Below are 12,964 nucleotides of genomic sequence, written 5' to 3' on the forward strand. Positions count from 1 at the left end.
TAGAACCTGTGGTCACCCCATGAAGCTGATTGGTGGGAGATCCAGGACAAATAAAAGGAAGGACTTCTTCACACAGTGCAGAGTTAAATTATGGAACTCCCTACCACAAGATGTAGTGATGGCCACCAACTGGGATGGCTTTAAAAGGGGGTTGGATCAATTCCTGGAGGCAAAGGCTATCAATGGCTACTAGCCCTGATGGTTGTATGCTATCTCCAGTATTCAAGGCAGTAAGCCTGTGTGCACCCGTTGCTGGGGAACATGGGTGGGAGGGTGCTGTTGCACCATGTCCTGCTTGTTCATCCCTAGCCAATGGCTGGTTGTCCACTGTGTGAACAGAGTGTTGGACTAGATGGACCCTCGGTCTGATCCAGCAGGGCTCTTCTTGTGTTCTTATGTTCTTAGTTCTATTACAGCTGATATAACAAAGCATGTGGTGGCTGTATACTGGGATTAACAACATAAGAAGTATTGGTTTGCACTCCCAGTTCAGATGAAGGAGCAGTAATATGTGTCTTTCACAATGTGAAGAATGGGGAAAAGAGGCAGCCGCCCACAAAGGTAAAGACAGATCTTCTACCAAGTGGCCATCTTGATTTTCAAGACCTCTACAGAGCAAGACAGGATGTGGCCTCCTTGGTCATTGGGTTTGCTTGGCCCAAACTTTAAAAATGGGATGTTTTATTTAAACTGGTTATCAATCCCTAAATATAGGAGGTAGGTTTTTTTCCTGGCTTGGTGCAATCTTCTGTCCTCTAAACATGGTATATACAATAAATGGTAGAGATCAGGGTTGCTATAATCAAATTCCAGTTAATAACAGACATTGCCGTTGCAACAATGGGGAGGTAGATTCTGTTCTGCATGTCTTCTTGAACTGCAGTTTTCATCAAAGGGCTCAAGAAACTTTGATTTATCTTATAATACAGACTCTTCCTTAATGACCCATAGACCGTGTTTGGATGACATGAGCTCCCCAGAGAGGTCCGCCTGGCACCTACACTGTACTGCTTTCGTCGCCAGCTGAAGACCTTTTTATTCTCTCAATATTTTAACACTTAATTTTAACTTAAATTTAAATCTTACTGTTTTAACTCTGTATTTTAATCTTATATCAATTTTGCTGTGTGGTTTTATCCTGGTTGTGCTTTTTATACTGTATTTTGTAATTGTGCTTTTAACCTGTTGGTTGTTTTATTGTGGTTTTAATTTTTGTGAACTGCCCAGAGAGCTTCAGCTATTGGGCAGTATAAAAATGTAATAAATAAATAAATAAATAAATAAATATTTACACTTATATACCACCCCCATAGCCAGAGCTCTCTGGGCAGTTTACAGAAATTCTTAAATTGAGATAAAAACGAGTATACAAAATTTAAAATTCTAAAACACAGAACATACACACATAAAGCATTAAAAACCGTTAAAAAACTAAAGATGTGGGTGATTAAGATGTGCTGCCATATGCCTAGGCAAAGAGGAAAGTCTTAACCTGGTGCCGGAAAGATGGCAGCGTTGGTGCCAGGCGAGCCTCGTCAGGGAGATAATTCCATAGTCTGGGGGCCACCACCGAAAAGCCCCTGTCCCTTGTTGCCACACTCCGAGCCTCTCTCGGAGTAGGCACCCGGAGGAGGACCTTAGATGTTGAACGTAGTGACCGGGTATATTCATGGCAGGAGAGGCGTTCCGTCAGGTATTGTGGTCCCAAGCCATGTAAGGCTTTATAGGTCAAAACCAGCACCTTGAATTGGGCTCAGAAACATCCAGGCAGCCAGTGCAAGTGGACCAGAGCAGGTGTTATATGGTCGAACCTTCCGGTTCCCAAAATCAATCAATCAATCAATCAATTAAGCATTTTAAGCTAAACATTATGGCTCCATCTGCGCCTCTACCCTTGCGTCAATGGGGCCTTTAAGGCTGCCATTTGTGCAGGGGGGAATGCAAAATTTGTGGAGGTTCCGGAAATGGTGCACTTCTCCCTGTTGTGTCAATGGCAGCCGCCACTGACACAGGAAGGGGTAACTGCACAATTTCAGTGCACGGGCGGGCGGGCGGCTGAGTGCTTGCTGAGCCAATAAGAACCTCAGAAGAGGCTCATATGGCCCAGCGAGTGGTGGTGGGGCCTGTCGTAAGTTTGCCCTCTCCCATTCAAACACCTCAATTACAGAGTAAATTGCTATTTTTTTAAAAAAATGGAGCTATCGGGATTAGACCTTCTATGATGGTTTCACAACTCTGCTCTACTTTATTTTTTAATATGTATTTTATATTTTTACGCTGTAAATCAGTGGTTTGTGTTTGTTGTTTATTTGTTCAGTTGCTTCCACGCCAGAGCTTTCTGTCGACCGTTGCCACCCCTAGCTCACCCAAGGTCAAGTCTGTCACCTCCAGAATATCATCCATCCATCTTGCCCTTGGTCAGCCCCTCTTCCTTTTGCCTTTCACTTTCCCTAGCATCAGCCTCTTCTCCAGGGTATCCTGTCTTCTCATTATGTGGCCAAAGTACTTCAGTTTTGCCTTTAATACCATTCCCTCAAGTGAGCAGTCTGGCTTTATTTCCGGGAGTATGGACTGGTTTGCTCTTCTTGCAGTCCAAGGCACTCTCAGAATTGTCCTCCAACACCACAGTTCAAAAGCATCTGTCTTCCTTCGCTCAGCCTTCCTTATGGTCTAGCTTTCGCTTTGTAGGCAGTAAATAACAATAACAATAGTGCTTCATTTGTATATCAGGTGTCCAATGCATAAGCAAGATGCTTAAGAACATAAGAACATAAGGAGTGCCATGCTGGATCAGATCAAGGGTCCATCTAGTCCAGCACTCTGCTCACACAGTGGCCAACCAGCCATCGGCCACGGATGAACAAGCAGGACATGGTGCAACAGCACCCTCCCGCCCATGTTCCCCAGCAACTGGTACACACAGGCTTATTGCCTCAAATACTGGAGATAGCACACTACCATCAGGGCTAGTAGCCATTGATAGCCTTTGCTTAAACTAGGTGAAACACTACAGCCTTTCTCCCACTTCCAAAACTCCAGAGGATGATACTGGATGCATGATTCCCCTCATATATGCACTGATTGTATGAGGTCTAAGCCTCTTGCCATATCCCCAAACACCAAAGACATCCCAAGTGGCCCTGGGTTTGGCATGATGAGAAAGGTCCCTATATGCAGATGACAGGATACATGTTGGGCCCTGGCTTATTAACACCAAATATGTGGTCACCACAGGGAGGAGAATATGGTCAGGAGGTGTACCAACCAGTGGGCGCCATCTTGGTCCTCCTTCATGGCATCTCTACCTCCTGCAGCCCAGGTTCGTCAGTTAGGCTGTTATTGAAAGAAATGTGCAGGTGGAATTGGAGAAGAACCACAAAGCTATGGAAGGCTTTAGAAGAGAATCAATCAGGGCTTCAAGCTGTTCAGTCCAGTCCCATAAATGGTTAATCAGAGGTAGCTGCCATTGAGTTCATTGGCATTTATTCCTAAACCAGCATCCAAACAAGGGCAAAATGTTTGGCCCAGATTTTGGGGGTAGCAGAAACAAAATACCCTTGAAGATTAAAAGGTGGATATAATTCTGAGATATATATATATATATAATCTTAGTTTTATAGGCACTATAAAATCAGGCAAGTGAAGACCCCTGTGAACATTTCTCAGAAATGTTTCCTGTGCGGGTCAAATGGTCCCAAAATTTATGGGGGATTTTCAGCATGGGCATAGTGTGCATCTGAGTGCAACTCTATAATCCCTTTTATCATTAAAGGGTGATTAGCTGGCATAGCAATCCTAAACGGAGTTACGTGGGAGTAACTCATACTGAACTCAGTGGGACTTACCTTCATGTAAATATGGATAGGATTAGGCCATACAGCTTCAGTAACTGAATGATTTCTCACATTCTCAAGGTTTTCTTCCTTGCATGTTCCACTTCCTAAGGCACAGAAATTGCTATTCCTTGTTATTCCTTCTTTCATCTTCTGATAATATTGTCATTTCCCCTCCAAAGCCTTTATTTGTGACTAATGGGCCTGCAGAATAGATTGCTGCTGGTTGGTTTCTGTACCATGAAAAACCACTTAGGGACAGACACACACACGCACACGCTGCTCTGAAGAGCCATGTAGCAATAATAGGAATGTTATTCAATTACCTAAAGTAAGTTCTGAGACGTGGTTTGTTTGGTAAACATCCTCTGTGCTGCTACTCAGTCAAAGTCCATATTATTTTCATGGTTTTCACTATTAAATGCATCCAACCCTCTTCTCAATGCTTCTGATATTTTCTCAAAGAAAGTTAATGGAAGTGTTCCTTGCACTGTTTAAGAGGCACAACCTTTAAGATGAGGCTGTAGTACTAGGCTGTAGTACATGTGTGAAGTTCAGATCACATTTTCAATGCCTCCTTGGTTTTTATTTTCTTTAATAATTTTTTTTTAGTAAACATTTTTTTTTTTACAAAAACAGATGTCTAGCCAATGGGGGGAAAATTATAATGCTTGTTCCAGGAAGTTGTTTATGTAACAAAGAAACTGATGGAAGAAATCCATTCCTTCTCCGCTCATTGCACTATCAGAAAATTAATTGTTCATTTTGGCCGTCTCCAAAGCCTTTACCAGTCATTCCTTAATAGGTGGTGTTGCAACAGCCTCCCAGAACCTAGCTAACACATTCTGGGCTGAAACCAACAATTTTGGATCAGCAGTTTTAGAGGAAGTTAAAAACCAAATATTTGATAACATGGCACAAGGGTCCAAATTTATGTTAATCCCAGTATTGTGACCAATTCTAATACTCGTAACCAAACTCTCTGCATCAGGTCACCACTGCAACAGTGGTTAATTAAATGGCCATGATCTGTTGTGCATTTCCAATACTTGAAAAAATTGGTTTGAAAAATTCTATGCCAGTAGGAGCCACGGCCTGCTAGACTATAAATAGTCTGATAACTGAACTTCCAAAAGCCCATAACCTTAACCCTTGTTTCTACTTTCAAATGTCTCCTTAAAACAGGTATAAGGGCCCGCATTTCTTCCAGATCCCCCCCTCTCCCAGTGCTAGAGAGATGCAGCCTTTCTCTAGTCCTGGAAAAAGAAACTCACTCTTACCACTGATCAGAAATAACACCGGAGGTTTCCTCTCACAGGACTAGAGAAAGGCTGTCTCTCTCTGCACAGAGAAAGGGAACCCTAATATGTCAGGGGTGGGGTGGGAGCTTTGGGGGAGAAGAAGGGGCTTCAGATGGGAGGGGCCTTACCACTGACATGATCCAGCCCCCAGGGAGTGAGCCAGAAGGACGCAAACAAGCTGGAGTGTGTTCAGAGGAGGGCAACCAGGATGATCAGGGGTCTGGAAACAAAGCCCTATGAGGAGAGGCTGAAAGAACAGGTCCTGTTTAGCCTGGAGAAGAGAAGAGTGAAGGGAGACACGATAGCACTCTTCAAATACTTAAAAGGTTGTCACACAGAGGAGGGCCAGGATCTCTTCTTGATCCTCCCAGAGTGCAGGACACGGAATAACGGGCTCAAGTTACAGGAAGCTAGATTCTGGCTGGACATCAGGAAAAATTTCCTGACAGTTAGAGCTGTACGACAATGGAATAAGTTACCTAGGGAGGTTGTGGGCTCTCCCACACTAGAGTCATTCAAGAGGCAGCTGGACAACCACATGTCAGGGATGCTTTAGGGTGGATTCCTGCATTGAGCAGGGGGTTGGACTTGATGGCCTTGTAGGCCCCTTCCAACTCTGCTATTCTATGATTCTATGATTCTATGAAATCTGCCCCCCCTGAACCTAAAATGTTCCTCACTCAGCCTCCACAACTTTCCATCTTTGTCTGGCTGAAGAACTCATGAGCATACAAATTGCTTTACACAGAGTCAGATCATTAATCCATCAGGTCCAGGAGTGGGCATTTTGCAGAAAGTAGATCTCAAGATGTTTTTGACCACAACTCTCAAAAAATTCTGCTGGCATGGCCAGTGGTCAAGGATGCTGGGAGCTGAAGTCCAAAACATCTGGACATCTTTCTGCCCAGCCCTGGTCTTGTTATTCCAGTTGACAGCTATTCTCCAAGGTCTCACTCAGGCAAGAATCTGCCTCTACTTACCTGAGTTCCTTTTAACCAGAGATGGAAGGGAACTTGGAAAGTTCTGCATGCAAAAGACGATGTATTCTGCCATTGAGCCAGGGTTTCCAAAGCTTAAGCCAGAAACCAAGGTTGGAATTCATCCCTATCCTACGTCAGACCTAGGATAACTTGTGATATAGGATTCTAATAATACCCTGGATACCTCCACCATCCCTTGGAGAGGTTCCACCAGAAGAGGACTAGGAAGGAGTCTCCAGTGCAATTCCAGGGGATACCTCATCTGTGAAGGCAGAGTGAGAGATCAACCCACCACCCAGCCCTGAAAGCATGATGCTAGAAGGTCCAGTTGGTTAACTGGTGATGAAGCATGTCCCTCAATGCCCCAAGAGACCAAGCTCCTCAGGAGTATGGAGCTCCTCAGGGGAAGGGAAGCCTTGATGTCTGGACTAACCAGTTGTAGTTGGGCCTGGGTGGGAGAAATACATGGGAAAGTGCATTATACTGAGTCAGAGCTTTGGTCCATCTAGCCTAGTATTGTTGACACTGTCTGGCAGTGGCTCTCCAGGGTTTGAAGTAGGATTCTTTCCTAGCCCTAACTGCAGATACCAGAGATTTAGCCTGGGACCTTCTGCATGCAAACCAAGTGCTGTACCGCTGAGAGATCTGGAAGACCAGACAATATCAGTTCTTAGTGAAGGTCTGCTGGTTGCTGGAACACCACAGGTCTACAGCTCAGCCTTGTACAGCCCAGTGTCTTGACTTTGCTTTCCACTGTGATCGACCTCCTGTGGTACGGATACCTGGAGCCCTGCTAGATATTGCTTCTGGGCTGCTCTGCAATGTGTAACCACAGCTTCTCCCCAAGTTCCTGCTTTTCTAGACTGCCCTAAAACCTGACTGGCATTATTATTCATCTGGCCTTGACTTGTCTTGACCTTCAGTTAGATGCCAAGATCAGATTTGGCCTAGGCAGGACACTCCCTGACTCAAAGTAGTTTTTGCACCCAGGAAAGTCTACTTTTTGTATCCTACATTCAGTCCTAATTTCTACAAACTGCTGTTGGAGCACTTGCTTATCAGCTATATCCCAGATGTCTCTTTAGTTTAAGTATTGATAGGATGAAATGTAGAGACCCCTCTTTTGAATGAAATAGCCCTACAAGCAAAACGATATATTGTCTGGGTGACATGAGGCTCCTCTGAGTCACCTGGCCACCAGCTGAGTCACATGATACTCTCAAAGGTCATGGCCCATGTCACTGTACCATGAGTCCGTTCTCCAGAAGCTGTAGAGGAAGGACAACATTTTGGTTGGACATAACCCCAAGTATAGCCAAAACCACATGGTTGTGCCCTACCCATATTATTGGAGAGGCATGGGGAACTGAAACCTTCCCACCCCAGTAGCAACCATACTTCTTTATTTAGAATATTTACATATTGCCCTTCTTCACACATATCCCAAGGTAGTTGGACTCCAACTCCAGCAGAACAATTTATCTTCTGGATACTTGGCTGCCTGCTTCATTATATTTCATGTCAGTGACTTGCGTCATTTCAGCCCATCTCTGTTTGTTGAATAATCTGATGCATCTTGAATAAGAGAAGCCAAGCTGACTATTCTTCTCCCAATAAGCATCGATTTCCATTGGCTGCATGCTGTTCTTGAAGCCAGCCAGTTGATCTCAGAGCCTTTCTTTCAGTGCTTATCTTGATGTCTCCATAACCACTTGCCAATATGCGGGCACCAAGCCACAGATCTCTTTTTAAGTCAGCCTTTGTGAAAGGAACAGTCCCTGGGGGGAGCCAATTCCCAAGTTTGTACTGCTGTCTGTTCTTGCTCAGCAGGCGTTTGGCTCCCAGCCACAACACGAAAAGGCAATTGTGTTTTTCTCTTAACACAGTGTCTTTCAAAGTTTCTACCTCTAGGGAACCTTTTCCATATTGACTTACCTGCACCAGAACCCAGCATTGGTGTGGAAAATTCTGGGGCACCTGAAATTAGTTCAGTTCACATTTCAATATGAACTTACTGAATTTGCACGTCATAAACCAAAATGCAAACTGGAATGCAGACAAGCTGGAGAGGATTCATAGGAGGGCAGCGAGGATGATCAGGGGTCTGGAAATAAAGCCCTATCAGTAGAGACTGAAACAACTGGGCATGTTTAGCCTGGAGAAGAGAAGATTGAGGGGAGACATGATAGCACTCTTCAAATACTTGAAAGGTTGTCACACAGAGGAGGGCCAGGATCTCTTCCCGATCCTCCCAGAGTGCAGGACATGGAATAATAGGCTCATGCTACAGGAAGCCAGATTCCGGCTGGACATCAGGAAAAACCTCCTGACTGTTAGAGCAGTACGACAATGGAATCAGTGACCTAGGGAAGTTGTGGGCTCTCCCACACTAGAGGCCTTCAAGAGGCAGCTGGACCACCATCTGTGAGGGATGCTTTAGGGTGGATTCCTGCATTGAGCAGGGGGTTGGACTCAATGGCCTTGTAGGCCCCTTCCAACTCTACTCTTCTATGATTCAATGAGTTTTTAGTTATGATTACATTTATACCCCACTTTTCCCCCTCCAAAGAACCCAGTGCAGCTTACTTGATCCTCCTTATCTCCATTTTATCCTCACAACCACCCTGTGAGGTAGGTTAGGCTGAGAGTCAGTGATTGGCTCAGTGAGCTTTATGGCTGACTGGGGACTAAAATCCAGATCTCCAAGGTCCCAGTCCAACACTCTAACCACTGCACCACACTGGCTGTGACATTAACATTTATACTTTCCTCGTTATGCAGTTCACACACCCACACCCCAATCACATACTTTACCTAGGGAGGTTGTGGGCTCTCCCACACTAGAAGCAGCTGGACAACCATCTTTCAGGGATGCTTTAGGGTGGATTCCTGCACTGAGCAGGGGGTTGGACTCGATGGCCTTGTAGGCCCCTTCCAACTCTGCTATTCTATGATTCTATGATTCTATGAGAAAGTGCACACAAATAATGGGTACATTGCAAAGCGTGTACAACCAAAGTCTGTCCTCAGGAAAAATGTACACAAAAATGCTTTAATCAGTGGGAAAATGCATACATTTAGAAAGTGGTGTAAAAATATTCGTATATTTTGAAAAAATGCACATGTATATGTTTTCATCCGGACTAAGCATTTTTCTTCTTCAATGTGTTTTCGAAATGAGATAGAATGAGTAGTGGAAAAATGAAAATCTGAGTCAACTTGAGCCGGACGGATTCACCCATCCCTAGCTAAAGAGTGCATTCAATTCATGCAGAGGCCTGAGCTGAGCCTTCTGGGCTTCACTGTTGCCCCTCTTCAATTGTGAACATGACAGATATGCCCAATGTTCTCCTGGGGCTAAACGATGCAGGAGAAGGTTTGAACTGAGCAAGCTATGTTTGTGGGGTTGGGGGAAGCTTATCTGCTATTCTTGATCTCCTCACTGAAGAAGCCTTGATAAGCTCCTGAGGAATCTCTGAGTCCCCAAGAACCCATAAAATCACTTCCTAAAAATTCAGGCTCTTTGGGATATCATAAAGTGGGTTGGAACCAGAGTGTCCCTTCCATGAACAGGAGTGCTCCTTCCATCTACGGAAGGAACGGAGAGCCACTGGAGACTGCCCCTGGAAGAGGGGCAAGGCTAGAGTCACTGATTCCTTCTCCCCCCTGCACCATCTCACACACTTTCCCATAGATTCCCCCAAACATCTGGAGAAGCTTCTTAGGGGGTACAAGGCACTGTAGGTGGAAGAAGGAATCAGTGAAAATCACCTTCCTGCAGCAACCTATGAGCAGCATTCCACTAACAGGAACTCTGGGGCCGTAGCTAGACCTAAGGTTTATCCCAGGATTGTCCTGGGGTCAAACCCGTTCATCTAAGTGCCACACAGGGCATCCAGCGCTCAGGCAGGGACGAACCCAGGATGATCCTGGGATAAACCTTAGGTCTAGCTACGGCCTGGATCTAACCCAGAGTGAGTTTATGATGCTTCTCCATATCATCTTCATTTGGTTTCCTTAACGTTGACCTTATTTTACACAGTTCTATGCATGAAGGCTTTCCATCTTCAGAGGTCCACACTCCGTGTACAGACACTGAGGGCGGGCCTAGCAATGTCACTGTGCTTCCTTTTATTGCATTTTCCTTCTTCCTTTGGAATCCCCACAGACGGTTTCCATAAGGGGACCCTCTGATTTTGCCACAAACTTCGTTCTAGAAGAAATTTGGGTGCCTCTCTGAAACAAACATCAAATATCCCATTAGAATCCAAGAAAACACAATTAAACATTTTATAAATAGCACCCCCCCAAAACAACTTGTACTATATTGCTTTTCTATAGCACTACCATGTCAAAAGCAGCCCTAAGGTAATAATAACAACAGGAATGGTGATGATAATTAGGCATAAATCCATGAGGCATCTAGCTTAATCTTGTGAGTTGGAACACTCTGCTTCTCCATACACACCCTCCGCCCGACTGCAATTCCATTTCCAGTGTCTTTTTATTAAATCCTCATTGTGATGGCTGACATTTCCACCAGCAGCCTTCTCCAGCGTTCAGATTTCGTCTATGGCTGCAGTTTTGGTGGCACAGAGGAGTGCAACCCACACACAAATCTGCCATGAAAATCCACCTCTAAGGACGATCCAAAACTTTTGTTACCAGAAATTATAATAATCCTTTTCTATCAAATAAAGTAGGGCAGAGATTCGCTCTCTGTTATTTCCCTTGACAGTTCAACAATTACAAGAAGCTTTGCTGTGCCTCGCTCGTCTTTCACTTAATGCACAGATTTCCCACCCTTATCGGAATCCACAAACTTTTGGAAGCTTAAGTGTTTTTCAGCATGTTAACAGGGAAACTTTGCCAGCTCCCAGGACGTGCTAAACGCACGCCATGGGAATTGCCGGAATGAGAAAATGAGGAAATCGACAGCCCTAAGGGAAAAGACACATTCTCTGAATTGTTTGCAGATGTTGACCAAAGACTGAGCCCTCTTTCATGTGTTACCAGTAGTGTCTCTCAGACGTTGAAAGAGGCGGTGGCCATTTCTCTTTTCCACGACACATTTCAAAGGATGTGTGAACTGGACACTTACTTCATTTTTCCTCCCTTTTCCAATGTAAGTCTATCTATATATACACCAGTAAACCTATATACACTAGTTGCTGGGGAACATGGGTGGGAGGGTGCTGTTGCACCCCTGTCCTGCTTGTGGGTTCCTGGTTGACAGGTGGTTGGCCACTGTGTGAACAGAGTGCTGGACTACATGGCCCCTTGATTTGATCCAGCGAGGCTCTTCTTGTGTTCTCATGTATGAATCAGGGCAGAGAAAAACATACAACTGGTGATTCTAGGTCTTGATTTATCTATTTTTATTAATGATTTGGATGAGGAGGTGCAGGGAATGCTGATCAAATTTGCAGATGACACAAAATTGGGTGGGATAGCTAATACCCTGGAAGACAGAAACAAACTTCGAAGTGATCTTGATAGGCTGGAGTGCTGGGCTGAAAACAACAGGATGAAATTTAATAGGGATAAATGCCAAGTTCTACATTTAGGAAATAGAAACCAAAGGCACAGTTACAAGATGGGGGATACTTGGCTCAGAAATACTACAAATGAGAAGGATCTTGGAATTGGTGTAGATTGCAAGCTGAATATGAGCCAACAGTGCGATATGGCTGCAAGAAAGGCAAACGCTATTTTGGGCTGCATTAATAGAAGTATAGCTTCCAAATCACTTGAGGTACTGGTTCCTCTCTATTCAGCCCTGGTTAGGCCTCATCTAGAGTATTGCGTCCAGTTCTGGGCTCCACAATTCAAGAAGGATGCAGACAAGCTGGAGCGTGTTCAGGGAAGGGCAACCAGGATGATCAGGGGTCTGGAAACAAAGCCCTATGAAGAGAGACTGAAAGAACTGGGCATGTTTAGCCTGGAGAAGAGAAGATTGAGGGGAGACATGATAGCACTCTTCAAATACTTAAAAGGTTGTCACACAGAGGAGGGCCAGGATCTCTTCTCGATCCTCTCAGAATGCAGAACATGGAATAACGGGCTCAAGTTAAAGGAAGCCAGATTCCAGCTGGACATCAGGAAAAAGTTCCTGACTGTTAGAATAGTACAACAATGGAATCAGTTACCTTAGGTGGGCTCTTCCACACTAGAGGCCTTCAAGAGGCATCTGGACAAGCATCTGTCAGGGATGCTTTAGGTTGGATTCCTGCATGAGCAGGGGGTTGGACTCGATGGCCTTATAGGCCCCTTCCAACTCTGCTATTCTATGATTCTATGATTCTATTTGCATCTCAGAGAGAGATACATGGAAAGAAGCCTCCCTGTGGCTGTAGTGGCTGTCAGTCCCTGAAACAACTACTGGCAACTGTGCCTTGAGATTCCCCTTTGTAGCTCTCCATTTGGTTAAATCTGAAAGCCATCATGGATTCTTTCAGTCAAACTAGCACAACTGATGAACCACCAAACAAGGACACAACAAATAAGAGTTTTTTGTTTGTTTGTTTGTTTTTTGCAATTTGCCAGGGTTCTAAGTAGGGATGTATGAAAATTTTGGTTTTGCTTTCAAAACATGCAAGCATGCCCTGATCAAAGCCCCAAACAGGAGCGCATGCCTGTGTCTGCCAAATTTTTTGAATGCTTGTTCATGTCAGACTCATTCCGAATTCCCAGTTTTATTTTCACAAATTTCCTAATTTGGGTGAACGGCCTCTGCAGAGTGAATCAGCCCTGCTCCCATTCGATTGCTGCTTCGTTTGTGTGATTTTCCCGTACGTTCAAAGTGAGCAGTGATTGGAAATGTGAATGGGTATCAGGCATGAGACGAGGG

The sequence above is a fragment of the Elgaria multicarinata genome, chromosome 10 (assembly GCF_023053635.1).
Source record: "Elgaria multicarinata webbii isolate HBS135686 ecotype San Diego chromosome 10, rElgMul1.1.pri, whole genome shotgun sequence".
Lineage (NCBI taxonomy): Eukaryota > Metazoa > Chordata > Lepidosauria > Squamata > Anguidae > Elgaria > Elgaria multicarinata.